This window comes from Nerophis ophidion, linkage group LG04, assembly GCF_033978795.1.
Source record: "Nerophis ophidion isolate RoL-2023_Sa linkage group LG04, RoL_Noph_v1.0, whole genome shotgun sequence".
In the NCBI taxonomy this organism is placed as follows: Eukaryota; Metazoa; Chordata; class Actinopteri; order Syngnathiformes; family Syngnathidae; genus Nerophis; species Nerophis ophidion.
In genome coordinates this window covers 56,981,270-56,988,917 of record NC_084614.1, presented here as the reverse complement: position 1 = coordinate 56,988,917, position 7,648 = coordinate 56,981,270, and positions in this window count along the sequence as shown.

Genomic DNA, 7,648 nt, shown 5'->3' with positions numbered 1-7,648 from the left:
TTGGGTAAAATCAAAGTTTAAAATGTATGCAACTTCAAGCAATACATATATTTTTTTCTGTCACAATGGAAAGAATGAACACATTTATTAAGATAAGATAAGGTACTTTATTGACACATATTATTTCCAAGTGTTCGAGGGCCCCGGGCCAGATCTGGGCCCCAGGCCTTGAGATTGACACCTGTGGTCTAAGGTGTGGAGTTTAGCGACTTGTCACAGGATTACAGACACAGATGACAGTTCATTTAACGCACACTTAGCTGTGTAGAAATGTGATGCATCATACTAAGAGCTGTGTCTAATATTTGGTTCACAATATCACCTTCGTTTATTAAGGACATACAGTATAAGTCCACCCTCCATGGTAAATGCTGTATAATATTATTATTACAGTACTTCATAAATCTATTGTAATTGTTATTGAATTATTTGTATACAAATATATTCTCTAAAACTCAGCATTGCTTTTTATAAGGCATGTTACATGCACAAATTAAATTAAGCTGGTAAGTTGGGTTAATACTGTACAGTCCTTTTTAAAGACATACGCATCCACAATCTTTTTACACTGAAGAACAGGGCGGTCTAATGTTTGTTTCATTGTAACAGTATGCATTTGATTCTATTTTTGTACAAATTGATACATAACTTGCTTTGAAATCATAAGTCAGGGTCACAAGGAGATAATTATGTTTTTTTTTTGTTTTTTTTGTTTTTAACAAGAAGATGTTTGGCATATGATAATATAATGTTTGTTGCACGATCAGATAATGTTACAGTTAGAAGGTATTTAACTGCATGCAGTACATACATTGTCTCTGTCAAAATTAAAAGAAAAATTACATAGGTACCGAAAGTGTGGCCTGGGGGCCATTTTTTACTCGTAGTAATGGTGTCCAAGACAATTCTTGTAGTTAAGATATGTGTTTCTCAGAGCCTCTGGACCAACGACTAAAACTTCAGTTTTGTCCTGTTTCGGCTGTAAAAAGTTATCTGCTATCTTAGGTTGAATATTGAAAATGCATTTAAAGAGTAGCAATTAGTTTTGTGTCATCAGGAGACATGGGTATGATGTGTCATCATCATAATTGTGGAAATGAATTCCATGTTTCGTGATGCCAATAAGAATCATGTAAATAGTAAAAATAATAGGACCTAAAATAGACCCTTGAGGAACACCACATGTACACAGTACATTCAAAAGTTTACATTTTTTTATTTTTTTGGGGGGGAGAAAGTTTGGATACCCCTGAGGAAAATAAGGGCTTTAATCAAGCAATTCGTCTTGCTTAGTAAAAAAGACGAATTGCTTGATTAAAGCCCTTATTTTCCACACTGTTCTGGGGTCACATAAAACGACGTGGGGGGCCATATCTGGCCCCTGGGCTTTGAGTTCGACACCTGTGGTGTGCACTGCAACATACTGTGGTCATCATATTCGACAATTTCCCTTGATCGTTGGTCACACGCCAAATGCTTTGTAGAGTTACTAAGAAATCTCGATTAAAAGCCTTTTAACGTCTGCTGATGGAGCGCTGTGACTCTCCTTCGGCGTCACCGAGTGGCGCCTCAGTTCCAGCTTAACGGCGCAATGCGGACTAGCGCATCTGGTGGCGAGCCAGCTCACATTATTCAAATCCAATTTAGAGGAAAGTGCGCCATAAAGTTCTGTCTTGTCGATTACAAAAGGATGCATGACGGTTGCCAAGGGCCAATTTATGGCTCCAGATGAGCTTATTTGACTTGATCAGCTGACCACTCCTCTGTCATGCTGAGGGGGAAAAGTCCACTTATCAATTTTCCATGCGGACCATGTAGTACTTCTGAGTTATTTTGACACTCTGCCACACCCACCTGCTACGGGTGTTTGTGAGGTACGGCCGGCCCATGGGGGCATTCATCTGGATTCCCTTCAACTGATTGTGATGGAGGAAGGGGGTCAGCGGGATGGCCGAGACAAAGCAGGACCAATGAGAGTCCTAATTGAATGAAAGCTCTTCCTGCTCTCAGCTGCTGTAAACAAAGAGGATTCAGTTACCCCTCCTTGTCCACCTGCTAACCTCAAAATTACACCTCCTATGTAAACCCCAGCTAAATCCCAATCAATCAATGGAACATTACAGGATTAGACCACACTCACTCCCTATATTCCTTGCTGTAGCGCATAATTCCTGATGAGGCATCCGACTGACTAAACTCCCTGATCTGTCTCTTTGCGAGTCTTAAATCAACCTTATAGGCCATTTTAGAAATTACTACCATCAGGAAGTGCACACGCTCACTTTTTCTCCACTTGTGCCGTTACTGATAGTGTGAGTGTGCATCGCTGTAGCTGCTGATTCTGGTTATTATCGGACATCAATGTACAGATGGAATAGAGAGGAAACTGGCAAAATCGGAATGATGGATGGAAGTTTATGAGCTTAAAGTCTTAAAAGAAAAGGAAGATTGCGCTTGCGTAAATTTTTTATTGAGCCCATGAACTTCTGTATAGTGGCTGGATATGCCATTTGAAATCTCTGATTGCCTATGTGTCAAAGTCAAGGCCCGCGGGCCAGATCCGGCCTGCGAATGAATTATCTATGGCCCCCGGGATGATATTTGATTAGTATTGGAACCGGCCCGCAGGCCACAGCCGCCTGCTGCTGTTTTGCACGCACCAATACTCCATCAGTGTTGGCGCTGGGAATTTTCAAAATCCATAAAAATAAAAATGGGGTCCCACTTATTTGTAGCCATTTTTAAAACAAATGATATATGTATGCATTATCCTGTTATATGTGAAGTGAAGTGAATTATATTTATATAGCGCTTTTCTCTAGTGACTCAAAGCGCTTTACATAGTGAAACCCAATATCTAAGTTGAATTTAAACCAGTGTGGGTGGCACTGGGAGCAGGTGGGTAAAGTGTCTTGCCCAAGGACACAACGGCAGTGACTGGGACGGCGGAAGCGGGGACCAAACCTGGAACCCTCAAGTTGCTGGCACGTCCACTCTACCAACCAAGCTATACCGCCCTATATATCTGTGGGCAGGACATGCGCAGGAGCCGGCTGGAAGCAGATGACAGGTGAGTGGATACCTCATCTGGAACGAGTTATCTAATCAACTGTCTCTTTATTAGCAGCGTTGGTGACCACAAACGGGGCTGAAAAGCCAGGAGGAAACCAGTGGCGGAAAAAGACGAAAGAAAAAACTGTTTGCACGTTCCAAATTAAAAATTGTACACTTGGCAAAACGCCTGGCGCAGTTTGTTAGTCCTGAGAAGAACCCCATGACAGAAGGCTGTCACAATATCATGCACCTGGGGATAGGTTGATTGGCAACACTAAATTGGCCCTAGTGTGTGAATGTGAGTGTGAATGTTGTCCGTCTATCTGTGTTGGCCCTGCGATGAGGTGGCGACTTGTCCAGTGTGTACCCCGCCTTCCGCCCGATTGTAGCTGAGATAGGCGCCAGCGCCCCCCGCGACCCCAAAAGGGAATAAGCGGTAGAAAATGAATGAATGAATGAATGACATTCTATATTGTGTTTTGGAAAAAGGTTGTCATGAACGTTACTTAATTCATTTAAAAAAAATAATACGAAAAAAACACATTTTTATGCATATGTAAATGTATTCAGTTATAAACATTAATTTACTTTCTTCTCTCCTTCACGGGTCTAAATTTTACCACTGCCGGTATTGTTTTCTATATTTTTATTGTAACATTTTCAGAATGTGTTTGTTCTATTTTTGGCCAAAACAAGACAAAGAAAACAAACTGAAGTTGTTTTTATATTTTTAATGCCATGATTTGTCCAAGGTGTACACCACCTTCCGCCTGAATGCAGCTAAGATAGGCTCCAGGACCCCCTGCGACCCTAAAAGTGACAAGCGGTAAAAAAATTAATTGATGGATGGATTTTAATAGTCCGGCTCGCATGTGCACAGATTTTCCTCCATGTGGCCCCTGAGTTTGACACCCCTGCTCTAATGTAACATGTTCATTAGCGGGTTAGCTTTTTGTTTTCACAACATCTGACTTACAGATATTGCCAAAAGGCCTAAAATTGTATTAACAGGACAAAAGACCCAGACAAAACACAATTTTCTTCAAGACGAAAAAGAAAAACCTTGCCACTCATTGCTACAGCAGTTGATAGTGTGTTTGCTATAAGCATGTTAGCATTGTTAACATTGACAGTTTTTAGGGAATTCTCTCAAAATTAAAGGGGCCATGTAATCACAACACTTCCTTGTGGTCTACATTACATGTATGGACGGTTATTTGGTCAAAATTCTGCACAGATTATGTTACACAGTTTTCAAGCCACTTTCTGACCGTCTCTTCAGGATGTGCCGTTTTGTGCGGCTGTCGTCTTCTCCCCGTCAGCCATCTTGTACTTTTTAGCGCTTCCATTTGGAGTATACTGGCAGATATAAGTTCGAACTATACGTTACAAAATGGCAACAGTGAAGGATGCATGTGCATGTACGAGCTTGTTTGCCCCACAAAAAGAGGAGGTAATGAAGGAGCTGATTGACGACAACGTCGAATTAGAATAAAAACTAGAGATGTCCGATAATATCGGACTGACGATATTATCAGCCGATAAATGCTTTAAAATGTAATACCGGAAATTATCTGTATTGGTTTCAAAAAGTAAAATGTATGACCTTTTAAACACCGCTGTACGGAGTGGTACACGGGCATAGGGAGAAGTACAGAGCGCTAATAAACCTTAGAGGTGCTGCCTTTGTGTGCCAACCCAATCACATAATATCCATGGCTTTTCACACACACAAGTGAATGCAAGGCATACTTGATCAACAGCCATACAGGTCACACTGAGGGTGGCCGTATAAACAACTTTAACACTGTTACAAATATGCGTCACACTGTGAAACCACACCAAACAAGAATGACAAACACATTTCGGGAGAACGTCCGCAAAAATGTAATACAAACAATACCATCCATCCATCCATCCATCATCTTCCGCTTATCCGAGGTCGGGTCGCGGGGGCAGCAGCCTAAGCAGGGAAGCCCAGACTTCCCTATCTCCAGCCACTTCGTCTAGCTCTTCCCGGGGGATCCCGAGGCGTTCCCAGGCCAGCCGGGAGACATAGTCTTTCCAACGGTTCCTGGGTCTTCCCCGTGGCCTCCTACCAGCTGGACGTGCCCTAAACACATCCCTAGGGAGGCGTTCGGATGGCATCCTGACCAGATGCCCGAACCACCTCATCTGGCTCCTCTCGATGTGGAGGAGCAGCGGCTTTACGTTGAGCTCCTCCCGGATGGCAGAGCTTCTCACCCTATCTCTAAGGGAGAGCCCCGCCACCCGGCGGAGGAAACTCATTTCGGCCGCTTGTACCCATGATCTTATCCTTTCGGTCATGACCCAAAGCTCATGACCATAGGTGAGGATGGGAACGTAGATCGACCGGTAAATTGAGAGCTTTGCCTTCCGGCTCAGCTCCTTCTTCACCACAACGGATCGATACAACGTCCGCATTACTGAAGACGCCGCACCGATCCGCCTGTCGATCTCACGATCCACTCTTCCCCCACTCGTGAACAAGACTCCTAGGTACTTGAACTCCTCCACTTGGGGCAGGGTCTCCTCCCCAACCCGGAGATGGCACTCCACCCTTTTCCGGGCGAGAACCATGGACTCGGACTTGGAGGTGCTGATTCTCATTCCAGTCGCTTCACACTCGGCTGCGAACCGATCCAGTGAGAGCTGAAGATCCCGGCCAGATGAAGCCATCAGGACTACATCATCTGCAAAAAGCAGAGACCTAATCCCGTGGCCACCAAACCGGAACCCCTCAACGCCTTGACTGCGCCTAGAAATTCTGTCCATAAAAGTTATGAACAGAATCGGTGACAAAGGACAGCCTTGGCGGAGTCCAACCTTCACTGGAAACGTGTCCGACTTACTGCCAGCAATGCGGACCAAGCTCTGACACTGATCATACAGGGAGCGGACTGCCACAATAAGACATTCCGATACCCCATACTCTCTGAGCACTCCCCACAGGACTTCCCGAGGGACACGGTCGAATGCCTTCTCCAAGTCCACAAAGCACATGTAGACTGGTTGGGCAAACTCCCATGCACCCTCAAGAACCCTGCCGAGAGTATAGAGCTGGTCCACAGTTCCACGACCAGGACGAAAACCACACTGTTCCTCCTGAATCCGAGGTTCGACTATCCGGCGAAGCCTCCTCTCCAGTACACCTGAATAAACCTTACCGGGAAGGCTGACAAACAATACATTAATAAATAAATAAAAACATGAAATAGTGAGTCAAAAAGTAGTACTAATAGCAATCTCTTGATTAAAAAGGTGTGCCTTTAAACTTATATTTAAAAAAATATCACTAGATAATTAACGTTATTTAAATTATGAATAATTTAAATAAGGCTGTCTTTCATACATGTAATTTGTAGTGTATTTGGGTGGTTCTATAAATAAATCTAAGTTATTTTTAATATAAAAAAAATATTATTATTACACTGATTTTGATAATTATGGGTCAGACCCCTATTGCATGTGGCCGAATTCAAAGCTAGAACATTTAAATGTTTTTCAATGAAGAGAAATAGCACATTAAAATGATATGAAGAAAATGTAAGGCTGTAACAAACAATATAGGAGTTGTATAAAAACCAGCATTTAAAAAAAGGTAATAATACCCAGTAAAATTAGGAATTAATTTGTCAAAATATTACAATTGTTATTATTATTTTTCTCCATAACCCATTGAGACCCTTATTATTTATTAAATGATGCATCCATCCATTTTCTACTGCTTCTTCCCTTCGACATTGCGGGGGGCGCTGGAGCCTATCTCAGTTACAATCGTGCGGAAGGTGACGTACACCCTGGACAAGCCGCCACCTCATCACAGGGCCAACACAGATAGACAGGCAACATTCACATTCACACTCACATTCACAATTATTGAAATTTGACGATTTTGTGCATTTGCAAACAGCTAAAATTATGTATAAAGCAAACTCTAACCTGCTACCCAAGAATGTACTACAATTCTTCTCAACAAAAGAGGAGAAATAGTACCTTAGAGGAAAATCTCATTTAAAACATGTGTATGCTTGTACAACACTTAAAACTTTTCGCATATCAGTATGTGGAATGAAATTATGGAATGGATTAACTAAAGAAATCAAACAAAGCACCAATATGATTCAGTTTAAGTTCAAACTACATGTGTTCACAAAGTATACAGAACAAGAATTATGATGAACATCTTGGACCCTTTTTTTCCCCTTTTTTTTATTGAGACAAAGATTATTTATGTATTTAATATTTTTTTGCTTACTATGGTATATTATGTATTTATTATTTATTTGTGTTCACTGTTCTGTTACAGAGAACAAGGAAATTGGATAAAATTGCTATGGTATGAAAAGCGGTAGGATTAAATAAGCTCTGCTTCTTCTTACTCCTTTTCGTACATGCTGTAATGAAACAAGTTTGAAATGTGTATGTATCACACAATTCGTACGTGTATGCATGTTTGAAATAAACTGAAACTGAACTGAACTAAACCCTGAAAATGTAGGTTCTAATGTTATCATTATATGAAACTGACATTTTGCCGTTTCCCATGGGAATCATGTTTCAACTCACTGAA